The sequence below is a fragment of the Rhinolophus sinicus genome, linkage group LG03 (genome assembly GCF_036562045.2).
Source record: "Rhinolophus sinicus isolate RSC01 linkage group LG03, ASM3656204v1, whole genome shotgun sequence".
Classification (NCBI taxonomy): domain Eukaryota; kingdom Metazoa; phylum Chordata; class Mammalia; order Chiroptera; family Rhinolophidae; genus Rhinolophus; species Rhinolophus sinicus.
In genome coordinates, this window is record NC_133753.1 from 108,416,413 (window position 1) to 108,438,894 (window position 22,482).

Here is a 22,482-nt window from a genome sequence, read left to right on the forward strand (position 1 = left end):
AGGGAATAAATGGGTGTTGTTTTAAGCTGCTAAATTTGTGGTAATTTGTTACGGCAACAACAGAAAGCTATTACAGCCCTCCTTTCCTTTGCTCTCACCTTTGCACAAGTCTTTTAATTCCTATAATGTTATGCTCTTAGCTGTTCATATGGTGATTTCTCTCTCATCACTTAGGTCTCAGCTTTACATGTCACATTTTCAGAATGGCTTTCCCTGGCCACTCTATCTAAAGTAGTACCTATCCCAACCTACCCAACCATCACCTGCACCCTGGGTCCAGCACTGTTTCCCCATACCCCATCAGTTTCTAACAAGGAAGGATAGGAACGGTGTGCAGGGGCGAGTTAGCCAAGCAGGCCTGAGTTGCTCAAATCATGTACCTTCTCAGAAGGGCATGTTGTGTGACTAGCTCCTGACCAGCTCCTGGTAACTGAGTTCTTGGAGTGTCCTTCCATACTAATGATAAGGGTGTTTTGTATGCCTGGATCCTTGAACCACACTGTGCCAGCTTGTCTAAACAGTTTGTGCAAACAGTATGATGGATGGTGAAGACCTGCTTTCCTTCCAAGGCCTGGAGCTGCAGTAACTGTGGTCAATCACGAAGGCACTTGTGCCTATGTGACCAGCCTCCAATTAAAACCCTGGAATCCTAGGCTCGAGAGAACTTCCCTCACAGAAAACACATTACATGTGTTGCTACAGTTTGCTGCTATCGGCTTAAACGCACCCTTGCAACTCTCCTGGGAGAAGACTCTTGGAAGTTCACGGCTGTACCCTCCAAAGTCTGCTCAGTGCACCATTTTCCTTCACTGATCCTGCTTTGGGTCATTTCACTGTAATAAAACACAGCCAGGACTACAGAGTCCTGTGAGTCCTTCTAGTGAATTCCCAAACCTGGGGTAGTCTTAGGGACTACTGACACAAGGGGTGATTATAAACGGGGTGGCAAGAGAGAGAGCTTAGCGGTAATAGAATAGTATCTTGACTATGGTGGTGGTTACGGGAATCTACATATGATAAAAGGACAGAACTATACACATACATTGTGTAGATGCCAATTTCTTGATTCTGATATTGTGCAATAGTTATGCAAGATGTAACTATTGGGGGAAACTGGTTATCTTTGCAATTTCCTGTTAATGTGTAATTTCAAATTAAAAGATTTTTTAACTCCACTTAAAATTTTAAAATTACAACACCTGTGATTGAACTGCCTGTGATCAGACAGTTAAACATACCACTTTCTGTTTCTAAGTATGGAAAACAAAGCAAGCAGGTGAACTCCCAAATGTGCATGTCAGGATTTGAAAGGCTATGCAGTGGTGATGACAGCTGCTTTGATGGGGCAAAGCAGGTACAGTCAGTACACCCAGATTAGGCATCAGAGCTATACACACCGCATATCCTTTTCAGTTAGGGATAAACACGGGAATCAAGTCTGTCTTTCCTAGGCAGAAAGTCCTACCCCTCGTCAGTGGGACACAGTCCAGAGGCAAGCTACCATCACCACTGCACCTAGGTGGGAGGACAAAGGGACCACACCAGTTCCTGTTGAAGGCTGCACTCCAAGAAGCAGGTTTTTATTGAGTAACCAGGGCATAAAAAATGCATAATTCAATTGGTCCACTCACTAGGAAAGACAGTAAAAAAAACCAATCTCTACTGCTGAGATTCCTGTGAACTGTGCCCCAGGGCTAGTATTTAATCTTAACACTAAAAAGAGCCCGAGGAATACAAAACCCAGAGTTACCCATGTTCTTCCTTAAGGCTCTGTATGCAAACCAGATTCATCTCTACTAAAGAAAACAAATAAACAAACAAACAAACAAAAAACCCAGCTTGTGGATTTGAGTAGCTTCCTTATGAGAGTCCTGCTTCCTTCCTATTCTTGGGTTCAATGCCACGTCCTAATATATCATTTCTATATGCAACTCACCTGGGATTGGAAACATCCAATCAACTCTACCAAAATGATAAATGATCCTTTGAACTTGGTCAAGAAATAAAACTTATAGGTAAGCTTTTTACCTTAAATTTGCTTTTTTCCAGTTATAGAAGTAAAAGATGTTTACTCTAATTAAAAAAACAAACAAAAAAAACCCTAGATATATAGACAAGCAGAAAATAAAGTAGAAAGAAAATAAAAACATAACCCAGAGACAGTCATTATATTCTTGTAGTGCTTTCCCTACTAATCACTCACTCATTTATTCAACGAATATTTATATACTGATTTACACTACAAAGGTCTAATTAAGTTCACGAACTCATCCTAGAAAAAGTGCTACATCCCTCATTGCTGAATATCACTATGTTCACTTTCAAAATACTCCCCTTGGGAAGCTATGCACCGACGCCAGGGCCTAGTCCACCCTTCAAAGCAATTTTGAAACTCTTTTTCTGGAATGGCCATCAGAGCTGTCGTCGTATTACACTTTATGTCCTGAATGTCACCAAAATGTCTTCCTTCCAATATTTCCTTTATTTTCAGGTAAAGAAAGAAGTCATTGGGGGCTAATCAGGTGAGTAGGGAGGGTGTTCCAACACAGTTATTAGTTTACTGGCAAAAAAACTCCCTCACAGACAGTGCCGTGTGAGCTGGTGCATTGTCGTGATGCAAGAGTCATGAACTGTTGGAGAAAAGTTCAGATAGTTTTCGTCTTTTTCACGCAGTCTTTTCAGCACTTCCAAATAGTCAACTTGGTTAACTGTTTGTCCAAATGGTACAAATTAATAATGAATAATCTCTCTGATATTCAAACAGGTTAGCAACATCGTTTTGACTCTTGATTTGGACTGACGGAACTTTTGTGGTCCTAGAGAATTGGCTGACTTCCATTGTGCACTTTGACGCTTTGTTTCAGGGTCGTATTGGTACACCCATGTTTCCTCACCAGTGATAACATGGCCCAAAACATCGTCTTGCCTCTCCAAAAGGTTATGGCAAACTTCTACTCTCCTATGCTTTTGTTCATCGGTGAGCTCCTTCGGAACTATTTTTGCACACACCTTCCTCACGCAAAGATTTTCAGTGAAGATTTTCCTAACTGTTTCTCTATCGATGTTTACTTGGTCTGCTATGCTTCTCACAGTCAGCAGACGATTCTGACGCACAATTCGATGAATTTTTGCAATGTTTTCATCAGTTCATTCGTTACTGGCCGCCCTGACCTCTCTTCATCAGTGACGTGTTCTCTCCCTCAGAAAAACGTTTAATCCATTTTGTACACTGATGTTATCTTCATGGCATACACTTGGACTAACATGTCCCTGATTTCACTTCCACTCTTGCCAAGCTTAACAAGACATTTAAAGTTTATTCGTTGCTCTAATTGAAGCTCAAGACATTCTCGCGACGACACACACAATAATGAACTCCAGTCGGCAAGGCACCGCCACTCGTCGACACAAACACAGCTGTGAGACACTGATATACCAAGGTTATGAACCTTCCCGAGCTGTTTGTACAGTGCTGCCTATGTAAGTGCATGGTGGCAAGTTCATGAACTGGTGGCAAGTTCATGAACTTAATTGTCAGACAGGCACTTTGGATACAAATGTAAGTAAAACAGTCCCTGTGGCACTTACTGTATGGGCAATGTAACTATATATCTAGGCCTGAGAGAAGAAATTAAAACACTATGAACACGGAGGAATTATTTAATTTTAAAGTTTCACAAAAGAATTTGTTTATACAAAACTCTTATAAATAGTCTAAGTTAGGAAATAAAGACAGATCTTATTCATAATAATATCAAAATATAAAATCACTTAGGAAATATTTTAATAAAAAAATTATATGAGCTACACAAAAATACTGAGATATAAAAAAGGTTTAAATAATTGGTAAAACATATACCAGGATACAGTATGAGAAAATTAACTATTATAAAAATGGAAAATGTTTCAAAATTTGTAAGTGTACTACAAATGACAATAAAAACCCAAAAGACTTTTTTGATCTTGACGAAATTATTCTATATTTCATTAGCAATAATAAACAGGAAAGATTTTTTTTAATTTTCTAAATTAATTTATTGATTTAAATTTTCTGCAAACTACTATAGCTAAAATAGTGTGAGCTTAACAACAAAACTGGCAAATCACTACAGAACAAACTGACCCAAAAATGAATGCTAATATACTACTCAAAATAATTTAATATTAGATGAAAAGGGATAGGGAAGAATTTTCAATAAACAATGCTTAAATAACCAACTGGTCAGCAATCTGGTATCCCCACAAATTAATTACCTTAAAGAGATACAGGTTTTAAAGACAAATGAAAAAATAAAAAGAACTAAAATTAAGTATTTATGAAACTTCTAAAGAGGTGAAGGCTTACAGGCCATAGGAGAAATAAAAAAGGAAACACTTGAATACATAAATTGAACCAAACAGAAAGGCAAGTCAGAAACTAGGAAAAGTATTTTAACTAAATAGGACAATGAAGTGTTTTATCATACTTGGAAATTATACTAATAATAAGAATTTGTAAATCTCTGATATGCAGGGTAAGGATATGAACAGACAAATAGCAAAATGGGAATAGCTTCCTGGATACAGAAATGGAATGTCAAAGGGTTTATGCATTTTAAATTCTGATATACTACCAAACTGGCCTCACAAAAAGATTGTGCCCATTTACATTCCTACCTGCAATGTTTATATAAGAGGACCTACTTTCCCACAAACTTGTAAACACTGAATTATTAACCTTTAATTTTTGCCAATCTGAAAGGTAAAAAAATAAATCATTTCTCGTTTTCATATGCATTTCCTTAAGAAGGTTAACCATCTTTATACAAATCTATTGGTCATTAGTATAATTTCTTTGAGGAATTTATCTGTCATGTTTTTGCTCATTTTTCTGTCATCCTTTTTTCTTTTTATAGGTGCTCTTTTTATATTATTTCTTAATCCTTGACTTTAATGTTATGAAGACACTACAGTTTTAACCAAAGACTGAGTGTTTTAAATCTGTACCTAAATTTCATCAATTTTTGTATCATTTACTATACTGCTTCCAAAATGAATGTCACACAGAGAATCAATGGCAGAGTTCCAATGTTAAATATAACAAAACAAAGTATCCAAACACTAGCCTGCCCAAATAATTCTAAATGATAATCAAATCCCTGGAATAGAATGTACAGTTTATGCTGCCGGAATGAGCAGAGCCGACAGCATTGTTAAGGAAGAAATTCTGGACAATTCCCTACTGCACTAAATCGCGCCCTCTTCAGGTAAGTGAGGTTATGACTCCAACCTGAGCATGCCATTCCCCAGGCTAGTGACTCAAACTTACATGGAAAAGAAGTACATGCTGCGCCAGTCTGCTCCTACCACGCTCTACCTTCTCCCTCAGACGCTGCCGATTTCCCCAGCTGGCCAGTTAATCCGATAAGCAACTGACCAAAAATCATCTCTTAACACCACTTAAAGTAACAACAAACTGCAAAATATAAAGTGGCTTCAACAATTAAAAGTTTTTCTCCCCAGTTGTGTCAGTTTTAGCTTTGCTGCAGGCATTTCACCCTTAGTTGCTGTGGCTGGGCAAAGTAAAAACAAACACATATCTTTGAGACAGAAGAAACACAAAACAATTGCCTGGACTGAAAGTGTATTTATTCAGATTTGTTAGACAGCTCTGCTCAAATAAATATTTGTATTGTTTTAAGCTTTCGTGAAGTGCCTTGTGTGTACAGAAAATTCAATCCAATTAAACTGCAGAAAGTTTCAAAAGCTGCTAAAACCATCCCATCTGTTGTGCGTTAAATTGTGTTGCCCCCAAAAGACAGGCTGAACCCCAATACTGTGAATGTGATTTGGAATAGTACCTTTGCAGATGTAATTAGTTAAAACGAGGTGGACCCTGAATCCAATGAGTGGGATTGACAGGGACAAGTTCCTGAGAGACAGACACAGACGGAGCCATGTGGTCAGCAGGCAGAGACTGGAGTGATGCAGCTGCCAGGCAAGGAATGCCATGGGCTGCCAGCAATCATCTCCCCCAGCGCCTTCCGAGAGAACAGGGCCCTGCCCACACCTGGGTCACACTTCTGGCCTCCAGAACTGTGAGAGAAGACATTTCTGTTTTAAGTCACCCAGTTTGTGGTAATTTGTTACAGCAACTCTGGGAAACTAATAAATCATCCATTAAGAATTGCTGTAAACTCTAAATAATTAAAATAAATGAGTTTTCCACAAGCTGACACAGAACTGAGGGTTCACAGCATCACTTGCTCTTCACAAGTCGGGTAATCATATATCCCACTTAGTGACAACAGTCCTGGCTTATGCCTGGTGTCCTGGAACCCCTCTGGTTCTCAAAAGTAACCTGCTCTGGATAATAAATTAGATGGTCGTCTTATTTATGACCAAGCCTAGAATACTTCTGTTGTCCACCTTTAAATCCCACCTCGTTCAAATAACACCTGACTTCCCCTTTCCCAAAGATGGAATAAATCTCTCTTTGTTCACAGTATTTTATAAATATAGCCGTTATAATACTTATACTCCATGTTCGTAGACACATAGCACAGTGCCAGGAACAGAATACTCAATAGTTGTTTTCTAAACTTATTAAATGGTTTACTCAGAAGACTGACTAAGTACCTGCACAGACAGTTTTCTTTCACTTTTGTCCCTTATACACCCTCCAGGGCCCAATGAGGGTAGCAGTACAAAATCCAACCTCCTAATCAGTTTTTCTGTCAGAATCTAAAAACTTGAAACTTCAAAAGAATCTCAACTTATTTCTCATACACTATTTTATTGCATATAAATAAGAAATTTTGATATTTTATATATATATATGGTATAAATAATTTATTCAGTTAATCAAATTACTGAAAAGGCAAATTACTGAAAAGGCTATTTAAGGAAATAGCCTACAACTTCTTATGGGTAACTAACTAACTAAATAAATCTGTCTGCAATTTGTTCCCAAATATGTCCAAGAAGAAAAGCAGGCTCTTGGGAGAGAGTAGTGTCTATGTAATACAGCTGATATTCAAAGAACTTAAATACTGAATTTCAATATTGTCTCTGTCATCAGACATTCTATTTCCTGAGGCAGGTAACACATCATAATGACGTTCTGTAGATGCGTCAGCAGTTAGCACATAGGTATGCAAACACTGCCATCTGATTATTCCTCATAAATGGTATTTAAGATATGTTCATTCGTGACTATACAACATTGAAACCATAGACAAATAAAATCTACACACTTATCACACTACAACCCTGCAATGGCTAATAAATTTATACAAATAAAAATATAATTCAATCTACTAAGTAGAAGCTGAGCATATTACTTCCTGAGACACTAATTATAATGGACTTTGACATTCTATTTCATCTGCCAACAGTTTTGTTTTTCACATTTTTTATTTGCATGTTCTTAAAATATCCTATTCAAGACTTTGGCCACTAGCCCAATTCATTTTTCAGGAACATATTTAAAAAAACAATGTCAAAAGCTCTATGGAAATGCAATTAATGAACCACTGTGTTACATAACTATATTTAGGCAAGGACAGATGCCTCATTGTTTACTGGTTAAGAATCAATCAGGATGTTCTCTAATTTCTGTAGGAGATATAAGCTATAACACGTCAAAATAAAATGATCTGGAATTACCTGAAATAGTCTCATGAAAACTCACAATAAATAATGGTTTACTGTACAACTCTAATGCAAGAGTTCCTAATAAAACACAGAATGAGATTTAAGAACACATACACCGAGCAAAGTCACTACCAAGGTATAACCTAAAGTCATCACATATCACAGCAGTGAGATCACCAGCTAAAGTTTTACTCTAACATATAAATATAAACTTCTTTTTCCAGGATGGCACACTATCTTTATAAATATCATTATGGCTGACCTAATCTCATGAGACACATTTATAGCAAATAGGAAAAATATATGTACTGTACAGCCAACAAATACATAAAATAATATTCCAACTTCTCCAGTCCTGATGGACGCCTAGATATATTTTTTCTCCCGTTTTACAAACCATGGCCAAATGCCCTGAGTTTGCAGCTCCCAGCCCATTTTCTGGATGGGAAGATGCAGAACTGACCAAGGCCCTTTTGAAATGGTGAGTTCTGATCCCTGCCAGTATGTTGACTTCTATTAACCGTATAGGTCCAGCCCACCTTGTGGGCCCACAGTCCAGTCCACCTCAGGTGGTATTAAGTCATGGTTAGGTGCAGACCACTGAGTCGGTCTGACTACCTGGCTTCAAATCTCCATCACCTCTTGTACTGCTCTGAACCACATTTGTTTTTCTTTTCACGGGATGAGGGGAGAGGACAATGAGTTAATGCATGTAAAGAGCTTATTATTAGCACAGTGCCTGGCCTTAGCACTTAAATATTTTGAAATATTATTACATAAAAGGGCAACTTTTTAGCTTGCACAAAATACAGATATGTTCATTTAATTTACTGGACACTGCATCTAAGATGAATGGATCTGTTCCCTTCTTAAAAATAAATTACATGCCTGGACTTTTCAAGCCAACGCTCTCTGTGCTAGAGCTAACACCCCAAACCTACTTCCAGAAATGAAATCTTAGGTCTGTTGTTTGGTAGCCCCTTCAGCACATCTCTTTGTGGAAGTTAAGTGACTTTCATTTAAATATTTGCCCTTGTCAGACTCCTCCATTTTCATACCCCCCACCCCCTGCCCTACAGTAAAGCATGCCTGCTAAAAATATGGCTCTGTGATTAACCAACATCATAAAAAGTCAATGTACTGGAAAAACTTGTCAGGAAGCGCAAACTCAAACCCCACTGCTAATAAATTCATCAAAAAAAGCGCCACTGAGAAACAAAGCATTTATGGAAGGTAATCCAAAGAATGTGCAACCCCCATCTCCCTATCTAGATAATCTAAAAAGATCCTCAAATTACGTCTAGAGATTTAAGTACTTAGATGACATTATTTTGGCAGCACTGGAACTGCTTTTAGTGAATTATGTTTTGATGTTATGTCATCAACCTATACAAGGAAACAAGGAGGAATTTTACTATAAAACAAAGTAAAACACAACACCGTCCTTTTAAATGTATGCTGTATTTACTTAAGGACGTAGTTGAGGAGTTTCTCAATACAAGGAGTCTTTGGGAACCCTAAAGAGAAATTGTTTTTTTCTCTTATGGTCACTGAACCCTCTCTGCTCTGGCTACTAAAAAGAAGAGTCAAACTTTTGACCCTCTAACAAATACTTATGACACCAGTCCAAGTACTTTGTGTACAGATCTTATTCCTGTTTCTACCTTAAATTTTCTTTCTCCCTCAGTCTTGAATTCACCACCCCTTATTTCTGTATGCTACCAAAGGTATGTTGTATGTATCTTTGTAAGTCATTATGAACTCCTTCTGCAACAAAATGTGATATAAGTAAATGATATCCTCTACTTGAAAAACATTACAGCACAATAAAATATTTTCTTCCATTAATAAATATTTTATGAGTTCAGTTTCTAAAGACATTATCTTTTTTGTGCTCTGAAAGAAAACAGAAAGTATTTTAGCAACTATTATTTCTAAAATTAGGAAATTCTAACAACAGAGGAAATACAAAAATAAAACACTTTTATTATGTATTTTTAACTTTGGAGCACACAGAAAATTGTAAATATATCCCCATGTAAAAATCCAACAGTTAATTTTTATTTTAAAATACACACCAAATCATCATGAATGCAATTACAATTGAGTATTTATTCTGAATGGGAACTGACCAGACTAGCTTCAGATTTGATTCATACGATTTGTGTACCACCCCTTCGTTGCCCTGTACCTAGCACAGAGGATGCTGCCATCACTCCTTAATGTGAGGCAGCAAAGAATTTAGAGCCCCAAAGGCTCTTGCTACATTCCTGCTTCAGGGAAGCCAGCAATCTCCTTGCTGTCATTTGAGGAAAATAAAAAGCTTAAGATTCTCTTAGTGTGTAAAACTTTACCCATTCATGAACTCATACTTGTCATTCTGATCATAACTTCTGACTTTTAACTATATATGTATCTAGTTAATTGACTATAATTAGTTTTTCACCCTCCTAGTGACCATAAATGAGGTATGCTACCAGAAACACGAGAAAAGGCTCTACTATGCAGTAAAAATTATACTTTCTACCCCAACAGTACTTCATCAAAATCAGGAATCTCACTGGGTAATTTGAAAGTGACACCATAAAAGGACAGCCTTTTCTTAAAGCATTTTAGCTTCATCCAAATATCAAACAGAAAAAATATGAGTTACACATATTAAGTGGGATAAAAACAAGTCTATCGTTGTTTCTCCTAAGTATTTATTCAACAACAGTCTAGCTTATTTCAAGGTATTTCAGTCATCTGAAACATGATGTTTCTACAATGCTTTATGAAAGACATGAGCATTTAATAAGACTTTCAAAATGTTTGGCCTCTATTGTGAAACTCTTGTTTTTAGTGTGACAACTTTATTTATGGGTTAAGAAGACACTTAATAGCATTTCTACTCTGCGTCACAGAATAGACAGGTGTATGTTACACAGGTATTGCCTACATTTTAGGAATAGATCAGCTCTGCTAGAAATGTCTACTTTGCAACCAATAAAAACACAGGTGCCCAAAATTAAATTCATACTGTCAAGACTGAAATTCTGTCTCTAGCCAAAGACTGCCACAAGTAAATCAAACAGGATCTTAGTTATTTTTGTATGTAAATATTAAAATAAGTACTGATCAAATTTTCACTGAAAACTAACATCAGAAATCAATGAATTCTCATCAAGGGAATAAGTCTCATGGAACATTTGTGAATTCCCAACCCGGATTGAAAATGCAGAGAGATAAAAGCAGAATTTCTGTTTATAGAAGCTTACAAATTCGCAGGTCAGTCACTCTTAGAAACAAGTAGTAAATAAACAGACAATTCAATTCAAACACTTAATGAGCAGAAAAGATTAAAATACGCATATCACATAATCAAGCACACAGAACTGGGCACAATCCCCAGCCACCACACAGCAAACTTCTATTTAAGGACGAAATGCCCCTCCCTAAAGCCCTTTCCTAGTGCTGTCACTAGCAGGTCAAAGGCCAAGCTCCAGCATCTTTGCCCCTCTCTACCTCCACCTCTGCCCTGCTCTTTTTCACTTTTCAAAAACCACCTCCTGGTAGTTACTGGCCTCTTTTCCTTTAGTGGCACAACGCCCACATTCCTATCTACCCCTAAAATTCCCACCCCGCTTTGTTAGCTTGAATATTACTCATTCTTCACTTTACTTCCACAAAGGCATTCCATGCCACCTTTCTCCACCGTCCACATCCTGCAATCCCTCCGGGTGAGGAGGGACCTTCAGGGTGCTCCTATGTTGTTTTCAAAGTATCTTTGCTGTGTCTCCTCCCTCCCCTCTCCTAAATTGTCTAACTTCTCGAGAGAAGAAACATGATAGCTTACAACGTCAGTAAAAACTCAAATCTTGAACACTTCTTAATCTTCTGCATGCGAATCAGTAACTCTTAAAAATTAACATTATTTACTAAATAAACTAACAATACAATCAAATCTTCTTGCACCTCTGGCAAGTTGTACCTGTGGTACAACTATTTAATACTTTTTTAAAAGCAGTTTTAGGTTTATAGAAAAAAGTACAACTATTTTTTAATCTCAAAAAACAAAACAACTCTTCGGTTCCCAAAAAAACCACACCTCGGGTGATGCTGTAAACTCGTTCCGGCAATTTTTCACGTCTAATCTCAAAGGCAACACGAGCCCACCAGCGACCACTGACACACACATTTCCCAAACACAGGGCTTGGTCACCAGCGCTGAGACACCACCACCAGCTCTCTATGAGCTGTTCTCCAAAGTGGCTGGGTCCTTCCCTCCCTCTCTACTAAACTTCTGTGATGGCTGGGCATCCCCTCTGCTCTCCTCCAACACGGTTCGGAAGCAGGGACCTCTGCCCCTAATCCCAGGGCCTCAACCAATCACAGGGCGAAAGTTAGGACCAGTCCAAGTCCCGCGCGACGAAAGTCAGCACCCTTCCAGCTCCGGCTCGTTTCCCTCCCCAAGACCGACGTGGGTTCGTGATGTCCCGGCTCCCCTAACAAGGCCAGGCTACGATCTGGGTCCGAAGCCTCCAGTCCAGTCGGGTCCCCAAGGCCCCAGGGCACGACCCGACCGGCCGCCACCACAGGTGTACCTTCGGACTCCGCGGACTGGACAGTGAGGAGGGAGCCGGCCAGAGGGAAGCCATCCCGCGAGGGCAGGATGGGTGGCACGAGTCGGCCAGGAAATGATAGTAAGCGTCTGTCCGTCGGAGTTGGGCTGGGCGGTGGAGAACTTGACGAGCGCCTGACACCGGCAGGCCGAGCACTAAGAGGATTAAGGGAGCCGACCACGGCCTATGGCCGGCCAGGGCCGCGCTGCCGGGGCCGGGGTTGGGACAGTGGACCAGAAGAGGCTCCGAAGCCAAACGGGCCCGGCCGGTGGGAGGCACTGACGAATGACCCAGCAGCCCCTGCCCGGATGGCGCCGCCGCCCCGCCACTCGGAGCCGCGAAGAGCGCTGCCCTCGGCCCCGGTCCGTCAGCTCCGTACCTCGTCTGCGGCTCAACCGGCGTCCAGAACGCGGCTCTCCTCGCGTCTCTCCAGTGGGTCGCGGGACCGCCAGTCCACAACCCGCCCTCACAAGGGCCCTCCCTTTTCTGAAGCCCCGCCCCCGGCGCTGCGTGCGCACGTGTCGCACGCACATACGTCACTTCCCGGGGCCCTGGCTTGAGTGGGAGGTTACCTGTGTGGGTTCCGCTGGAGTCTATGCTGGGTGGCGCAAGGCCCAGGCGGGGCACAAAATGACAGCACCGGCAACGCCAAGGGAAGTTGGCGGCCTCGAGGCCAACCCTGGGCGCTGACCTGACGCGTCGGGAGCCGGCGAAGAATCGGCGTTTCTGTCTTTTCTTCAGTCCTCGCTTCCGGGATGTCACGCGCCATAGCTTGAGGGCGACTCTGCCTGTTCTTGGGTCCTGCCCGCCCATGTCTTAACGTGGAACCCGAGGCAGAGGCTGCTGAGTTTGAGGGAGAGGAGTCATTAGGCCGGAAGACGGTTGCCAGTACGTAGGGAATGAGGCCGCTTTAAAAACTAATGAATCCCATTCTCTCACGGATTTTAGGATTGTAAAAGTGTTCACATTAAAGGATGTGAAAGAGGTTAGTTGATCCAGAAGCGTTCTTAAATACCTGAGCTAAGCGACACTAAAAGTTGAATAAATTAGCCACTGTCACACAGTATTAACGGTCAAGTCATAAAGGAAACCCAGGTTTTGTGATTCCTATTTCAGAAACTTTGTGTTAAAAAACAAAATTTAACCGAGTATAATTTGAAGAGCTAATTGGCTTTATTAAGTGATTCATGAATTGGTCAGCACAGCATCCAGTAACTAAAAGGGTGCTCTGAGGGATTGTACAAAATGGAAGGTTTTTATAGGAAGAAGGTAGGGCAAGTGAGCCATTAAAAGCATTATATTTGGGTCTGGACATTTTATTTGGGGGAAGAAAATGGGAATAGTTTTTATCATTAAAATTGCCTCTTTTTTCTATGAGGTATGAAGGGGGCTCATGTCACAGATTACCTTCCTGGTGCTTGACCAGGAAGTTCCAGAATGGTTAATTAAGATTACATTTCTGGGAGAGGTTGAAACTGCAATTGCAATCTTTGACCTTCTCAATTAATCCCTAAGTGTTTTATTCATTTCGATGCTATTGTAAATGGAATTATTTTCTTAGTTTCCTTTTCAGATTATTCATTGTAAGTGTATAGATATGCAACTGATTGTGTATTGCTTTGTATCTTGCTACTTTGCTGCACTTATAATAGGTGTGTGTGTGTGTGTGTGTGTGTGTGTGTGTGTGTGAGATCTTTGGGGTTTTCTACATATAATATCACCCTAAAACAGATAATTTTATTCCTTTCCAATTTGGATGCCTTTTATTCCTTTTTCTTGGCTAGTTGCTTGGGCTACCACTTCCAATACTCTGTTGAACAGAATTGGCAAACATGGGCATCCTTGATCTTAGTGGAAAAGCTTTCAATCTTTCACCACTGAATGTAATGTTAGCTGTGGGTTTTTCATATGTGGCTTTCTTATGTTGAGGTAGTTTCCCTCTATTCCTAGATTGTTGAGTGTTTCTACCATGAGAGGGCATTGAATTGTGTCACAGACTTTTTCTCTATCAATTGAGAAAATCGGAGTCCCCCCCCCCCCGTTATTCTCCTGACATAGTGTATAACACTGATCAATTTCTGTATGTTTAACCATCTTTGTATTCCAAGAATATATCCCACATGGTCACAGTATGTAATCCTATTAATATGCTGCTAAATTCAGTATTGTATTTTGTTGAGGATATTTTTCTGTCAATGTTCATATGGAATATTGGCTTTGTTTTCTTGTAGTGTCTTTGATTGGCTCAGCATCAGGGCAATGCTGGCTTTATACCGGAGAATGAGTTACAAAGCATTCCCTCCCCTTTCAATTCTTTGGAAGAGTTTGAGAAGGCTTGGTATTAGTTTTTCTTTAAATGTTTGGTAAAATTCACCAGGGAAGCCATCAAATCCAGGATTATTTCTTTGTTGGGAAGTTTTTGATTACTGATTCAATATCCTTACTAGTTATAGGTCTATTCAAATTTTCTGTTTCATTGTGATTCAGACTTGGTAGGCTATGTTTCTAGGAATTACTTCATTTCATTTGGTTACTCAATTTGTTGGTATACATAAATGCTCATAGTACTGCTCTCTTATAACCCCTTTTTTAATGTAAAGTCAGTAATGTCCTTCCTTTCATTTCTGATTTTAGCAATTTGAATCTTCTCTTTTTTCTCAGTCAGTCTAGCTAAAGATTTGTCAATTTTGCTCATCTTTTTTTAAAAAAAACAAGTTTTGGTGCTGTTGATTTTCTATTTTGTTTTCCTAGTCTCATTCCATTGATCTCCATTCTAATATTTATTTCCTACCTTCTGCTAGCTTTAATTCACTTTGCTCTTCTTTTTCTAGTTCCTCTAAGGTATATAGTTAAGTTATTAGAGATCTTTTTTAATGTAGATGATTAAAACTATAAATTTCCCTCTGAGCATGGCTTTCACTGCATTCCCTAGGTTTTGTTTGTTGTGTTTTCATTTTGATTTGTCTCAAAGTATTTTCTTCCTTTTTTTTTTTATTTTTAAGATTTTATTGGGGAAGGGAAACAGGACTTTATTGGGGAACAGTGTGTACTTCCACGATTTTTTCCAAGTCAAGTTGTTGTCCTTTCAATCATAGTTGTGGAGAGCACAGTTCAGCTCCACGTCCAGTTGCCATTGTTAGTTGCAGGGGGTGCAACCCACCATCCCTTGTGGGAGTCAAACCGGCAACCTTGTGGTTGACAGGATGCTCTCCAACCAACTGAGCCATCCGGGAGCTCAGCGGCAGCTCAGCTCAAGGTGCCGTGTTCAATCTTAGTTGCAGGGGGCAGAGCCCACCATCCCTTGCTGGAGTTGAGGAGTCAAACCAGCAACCTTGTGCTTGAGAGCTCACCGGCCTATGTGGGAATTGAACCGGCAGCCTTCAGCATTAGGAGCGTGGAGCTCCAACCACCTGAGCCACTGGGCCAGCCCTCAAAGTATTTTCTAATTTCTTCTTTGACCATTGGTTGTTTAAGGCTATTTTTTTTAAATTTATATATTTCTGGGAGTTTTTCTTCTGTTACTGATTTCTAAATTTGTTCCATTGTGATGAGAAAAGATACTTTGTCTGATTTCAGTCTTTTAAAATTTATTAAGACTTGTTTTGTGACCTAACATGTTCTACTCTGAACAATGTTCTATGTGCACTTTAGGAGAATGTATAATCCATTATTGTTGGGTGAAGTGTTCTATATATATTTGATAGGTCTAATTATAACATCATTCAAAGACTCTCTTTCCTTATTGATCTTGTCTCTGGTTGTTTTATCCATTATTGAAACTGGGATAGTGAAGTTTCCAATTATTACTTTAGAACTATCAATTTCTCGCTTAATTTTGTCCCTTTTTATTTCATATACATTTGGTGCTCTGTTGCACATATATACAGATGGTGCCAAAAAATGTATACACATTTTAAGAAAGCAGAACTGTATTAAAATTGTAATACTCTATATATACCAATAACAAAAGATGAAAACAAATCACGTTTGACTTTTGTAATTACAAGAGGTGCTCAAAGTGGTTACCATCAGCGTCCAGACACTTTTGATTACAGTGAACTACTGTTTGAGCAATGTTGACCAAAGTGTCCACTTATATAAATTTTTTTGGCACCCCTGGTTTTTTGGCACCCCCAATATATGCTTATAATTGTTGTATCATCTTGGATTAAATCCTTTTCAGTATATAATGTCCTTCTTATCTCTTGTAACCATTTTTAATGTAAAATCTATTCAGTCTAATAATATAGCCACTCCAGCTGTTACTATTTACGTGAAATGTAGTTTTCCATCCTTCTACTTTCAACCTCTTTGTACCTTTGTATCTAAAGTGAGTCTTTTATAGACAGCATATAGATGGAACTTTTAAGAAAATTCATTCTGCCAATCTCTGAGATATAATTGGAAGTAATTTAAAATACTGATAAAGAATGATTTATTTCTGCCATTTTGCTACTTGCTTTCTATATGCCTTATATGTTTTTGTTCCTCAATTTGTCCATTACTGCATTTTTTTGGTATCTAGTTGTGTTTCTGTAGCCTACCATTTTGATTCTATCATTTTCTGTATATTTTTTGGTTATTTTCTTAGTGGTTACCTTTGGATTATAATTAACATCTTATGACACCAACTTGTTGTAAGTTCAATAATACCAACTTATTTAAAATAGTATATACTCTGCTCCTACACATCTCTGTCCCTCTCATTTTATCTTGCTGTTGTCAGAGATAATCTTTATAAATCATGTGCCTATTAACAAATGTTTGTAATTAATGTTTTATGCATGTCCCTTTAAATTACGTAGGGAAAAAAGAGGAGTTACAAAACAAAGTATAATACTGGCTTTTACATTACCTAGGTATTTGCCTTTACCAGTGTTTTTTATGTCTTCATGAGCTTTCAACTTATTATCTAGTGTCATTTGTTATTGAGCCCGAAGGATTCCTTTTAACATTTCTTATAAGCAGTTCTACTAGTAATGAACGATAGCTTTTGTTTATCTGGGGATGTCTTAATTTCTTCATTCTTGAAGAATAATTTTGCCAGATATAGAATTCTTAGCTAACAGGTTTTTTTGGTGTTTTTGTTTTACTTTCTTTCTAATTTTTTTGACATTCAGTTCTTTTTCATATTAATTTCAGGTGTACAGCATAGGGGTTACACATTATAATTTAAGAAGTGATCCTTCTAACCAGTCTAGCATCCACCTGGCACTATACATAATTATTACCATATTATTGACTATATTCCCTATGTTTTACTTTATATCCCCATGACTATTTTGTAACTACCAATTTGTACTTCTTAATCCCTTCACTTTTCACCCTGCCCCCCAACTCCCCTCCTATATATCAGTACAATAAATCTAGTATTCTTCTGATCCCTTAGTTATTGCAAAAGTATTGGCTATATTCCTTGTGCTATACCCCACCTATGTCCCCATGACTACTGTGTAACAGTCAATTTGTACTTCTTAATCCCTTCACCCTTTTCACCCACTTCCAACCCCTCTCCCATCTGTCAACCACCAAAACATTCCCAGTATCTAGGAGTTTGTTTCTGTCTTGTTTGTTTATTTTGTTCTTTAGAGTCCACATATAAGTGAAATCACATTGCATCTGTCTTTCTCTGTCTGACATTCTCCACTCAGCACAATACCCTCCAGGTCTATCCGTGCCACCCCTGATGGCAAGAACCCATTCTCTTCTATAGCTGAACAATATTCCATTGTGTATATATATCACCTACTCTTTATCCATTCATCCATTGACAGACGCTCAAGCTGCCTCCACATTTTGGCCATTGTAAACAGTGCTGCAATGAACATTTGGATGTACACATTGCCTTGAAGTAGTATTTTGCGTTTCTTCAGAAAATATCCAAAAGTGGGATTACTGGGTCCTTCTGTCTCCTGTTATAGCCTTTATTTTAAAATCTATTTTGTCTGGTATAAGTATTGCTACCCCAGACTTTTTGTTGACTTGTATCCATTTTCATGAGCTATCTTTCCATCCCTTTACTTTCAGTCTGGATGTGTCTTTCAATCTCAAGTGAGTCTTGTAGGCAGCATATGTAAGGGTCTTGTTTTGTTATCCATTCAGCTACCCTATCTTTTGATTGAAGCATTTAATCCGCTTACATTGAAAGTAGTGGTTGATAGATATGTACTTATTGCCATCTTATTCATATTCTTTTAAATCTTTTTTTTCATCTTAAAGAAGTCCCTTCAACATTTCTTATAATACTAGTTTGGTGGTGATGGACTCCTTTAGCATTCTCTTGTCTGGAAGCTCTTTATCTATCCCTGGATTCTGAATGAATAGCCTTGCATAAAACAATGTTGGTTGTAGGTCTTTGCTTTTCATCACTTTGAATATTTCGTGCCAATCCCTTCTAGCTTCCAAAGTTTCTGTTGAGAAATCAGCTGATAGTCTTATGGGAGCTCCCTTGTAGGTAATTAACTGCTTTTCTCTTGCTGCTTTTGATTTTCTCTCTTTGTCTTTAAGCTTTGGCATTTTAATTATGATGAGCCTTGGCATGGGCCTCTTTGAGTTCATCTTATTTGGAACTCTGGCTTCCTGGGCTTGTATGTCTATTTCCTTCATCATAGAACGAACGTTTTCTGTTATTTCTCAAGTAGGTTGTCAGTTCCTTGCTATCTCTTCTTCTTCTGGTACCCCTATGATGCAAATGTTGGTATGCTTGATGTTGTCCCAGAGGCCCCTGGGATTTTTTTCTTTTTGTTCTTCTGTTAGGGTGTTTTCTGCTACCTTGTCTTCCAAATCACTGATTCAATGCTTTGCTTCACCTAATTTACTGTTGACTTTCTCTAATGTATTCTTTCAGTTATTCTTCATTTCTGACTAGTTCTTTTTTTATGTTTTCTATCTCCATTTTTACGTTTCCTATCTCTTTATTGATGTTCTCCCTGAGATCAGTGAATATCCTTAAAAACAGTATTTTGAACTCTGCATCTGGTAGATTGCTTGTCTCCATTTTGTTTAGTTCTTTTTCTAGACCTTTGTTCTGTTCTTTTATTTGGGACATATTTGACTCTCCATTATGGCTGCCTCCCTGTGTTTGTTTCTATGTATCAGGTAGGGCTGCTATGTCTCCTGGTCTTAGTAGAGTGGGTGTATTAGTAAGTGTTTTGTGGGGCCCAGTGGCACAGGCTCCCTGGTCACCTGAGCTGAGTGCTCCAGGTGTGTCCCTTGTGTGGGTCGTGTGTGCATGATCTCCTGCTGTAGTTGAGCCTTGGTTACTGTTTACACATCAGTGGGAGGGATTGACCCTTGGGCTGATTGGGTGTGAGGACTGGCCATGACTACAATAGAATAGCTGTGGTGCAACGGCTGACCCTACAGAGCAGTATTTGCTTTAGCAGGTCTCTGGTGCCTGCCCAGTCTGTACTTTGGGTGTATCATCCTTTCAGGCAGGCGGTCATGTGCTGCTCCAGGCGGTCCTAGTGCTAGAGCTCAGAGGAAGTGAGTCCATCAGCAAGTAGGTCTGTGTGTGGGCCCCTTAAGAGGAGCACCTGGGACTGCAGCTGCCCTTGTCTCATTCAGCCACAATCTCTGTTGGTTTTCATAGCCAAAAGTTATGGGGACTTCTCTCCCCAGCCCTGGAATCCAGGGCTGGGAAGACTTGTGTGGGGCTGGGACCCCTCAGTCCTCCAAGAGGGACCTCCATAGCTGAGTTATCCCTTCTAATTTTTAATGGTCACACACAGGTATGAGACCAGCCAGTATGCATCTTGGCCACTCCTACCAGTCTCAAGGTGGCTTCTTCTGTATGTCCTTATTTGTAGGGCTTCGGTTCAACTAGATTTCAGGCGATTCTCAATGATGGTTGTTCTGTGGTTTAGTTGTAATTTTGATGTGGTTGTGAGAGGAGGTAAGCACAATGTTTACTTACTCCACCATCTTGACAGGAATTCCAGGTTTTCTTTCAACATTTTAAATACGTCATCCCACTGCCTTCTGGCCTACATAGTTTCTGATGAGAAATCAGTTTAATCTTATTGGGGATCATTTGTATGTGAAGAGCTGGTTCTCTCTTGCTGCTTTCAAGGTACTTTTTCTTTGGCTTTCTACAGTTTGATCATAATGAGTCTTGGTCTGGGTCTCATTGTTTATCTTAGTTGGAGTTCTTTAAGCTTTGTGAATTTGTAGATTTTCCCCCATTTTATCATTTGCCAAATCTCTCTCTCTCTCTCTCTCTCTCTCTCTCTCTCTCACACACACACACACACACACAATTTTTTCCTGAAAAAAACTGATACTGAGTTGCAGACATTATGCTTAACTCCTACATATCTCAGTGTGTATTTCCTAAGAATAAAGATATTCCCTTAGAAAACCAAAGCAAAATTAGGAAAGTTAACATTGATAAAATCCTATTATTTAATCTATAGCCCTTATTTATTTTTTATCAATTGTACCAAGAATATCCTTGGTAACTCTTATTTTTCCTGGTCCCAAATCTAACCCAGGATCACTTAATTGTCATGTCTCTTTAGTCTGGAATAGTTCTTTCATTTTGTCTTTCATGATCTTGACATTCTTGAAAAGTATAAGACAGTCATTCTAAAGGATGACCTTCAATTTGGGTTTCTGCGATGTTTTCACATGATTAGATTCAGGTTATTCATTTGGGGAAAAAAATCAAATTATTTTGTGTCCCTCTCAAGGCAAGATAGGTGGTGCACATGATGTTGGTTTGTCCCATTTTGGCTAATGTTGACTTTGGTTACATGATTAAGTTGGAGTCTTTCAGGTGTCTCCACTATGAGGTTACTATTTTTACCTTTGTAATTTATTAGTAATTTATACAGAAATACTTTGAGACTATGTAAATATCCTGTTTTTCTTCAAAATTTCATCTATCTGTTTTAAAATCCATTGGTGATTCTAGCCTAAATCAGTTATAATTATGCTGGTTGATAAATGGATATTTTCTAACCCCATCATTCCTCCTATATTAGCTGACATTTTATTCTAATTAAATACTTTCCTTTCTCCCTCTTTTATGTAATCCAACATGAATTCATGGATTATTATTTTATTCAGTAGGATATAACCCATTACTATGTTTGAATGCTCAACTTATCCCATCATTTCGAATTTTAATAATGTGTTCCTAAGACAGGAATTTCAACTTTATATAATATTGAGCCATTATTTCTAGTAGCAATAATATTAAAGAAACAAATCTTTCTTAACTAGACTTACCTGGTTTGTGATAGTAAAATCACATCATCATAAAGGCGAATTACTTTTTCTACTTGCTATAATAGAACACATTTCAGTTTATCAAAACCTACATCAAACCATTTAATATATATTTTAAAGAGAAAAGCAGTTAAAACTGATCCTCTCCCCCCCCCCTCCTTTTTTCCCCTTTTCCCCAGAGGAAATTATTATTTTTTCTTATTTTGGTACTTTGGAAAGACTTTAAGAGACCACCAACAGTTAGAGATCTATGCTAAACTCATATACGTGGCTATGACTAATGTCTGCCAGTGAAAACAGAAGTCCCTATTAGAAGAAAGAACGTACAGTTTTGTAAAACTAGTAGAGGATGTGTGTTTTTTGTCTAGCTTCTCTTTGGGGAATGACACCTCCCTCCATTATTAGCCCACATAGTATAGTCACTGATGACCCTATCCCTTGGCTCCAAGAGCAGGCAGGTGAGCTCTGCCATTCCCCTGGCCACAATGAATACATCCAGGTTGCCCATAAGTCCTTCCTAGGACTTCTCTAGCTTGTAGGAAAGTGTCTCTCTTTTCTCTCTTTCTCCCTTCTCCCCCTCCCCCTCCCCTGGTTTTGCTAAGAGGAGTGGAATCCTAAAACTGCAAAGGCTGCCTATGAATAAGACACCAAGGGGAAAGCCTCAGGAAGATGATCAAATAGTTATGGCAGAAGGGCTTACAAGATCACAAGGTTCCCAATGAGAAACAGTTTAGAAACCACATAATTTGAGCCACTTTCCGTAGGACCAAAACTCTGGGGAAACAGATTGTTCAGATAAGCAAAGGAGTACATTCATTCTCTTGCTGAAACCATATTGTGGGAAAACATGACTTAATCTATAAACATTTATAGATTCAATCAGGTAAACCTAAGACTTCCATCTTGCATTTTTTTTCTTAAGTTTCCAAGTAGTCTTTATCAAGAACAAGAAAGTTGAGAACTGTGGGAAAGGCTTATAATCTGTTGATAAATATTTAGAGGCATGTGTATCTCA

The 22,482-nt window shown here is 38.8% G+C and overlaps 1 protein-coding gene across 7 annotated transcripts in view; it reads right to left on the bottom strand.

The window, feature by feature from the left end:
* Positions 1 to 12,745, bottom strand: part of RABGEF1 (RAB guanine nucleotide exchange factor 1) — a 62,281-nt gene extending 49,536 nt beyond the window's left edge. For 3 of the 7 annotated variants that reach the window (XM_074328485.1, XM_019717610.2, XM_019717609.2), the window contains exon 1: positions 12,616 to 12,745. The gene's annotated coding sequence lies outside the window, so the exon portion shown is untranslated. Of the gene's footprint in view, positions 1 to 12,218; positions 12,351 to 12,615 lie in introns of those variants that run through there. The other 4 variants (XM_074328483.1, XM_019717605.2, XM_019717608.2 and 1 more) reach the window with 3 other exon arrangements.
* Positions 12,746 to 22,482: the final 9,737 nt, after the last annotated feature.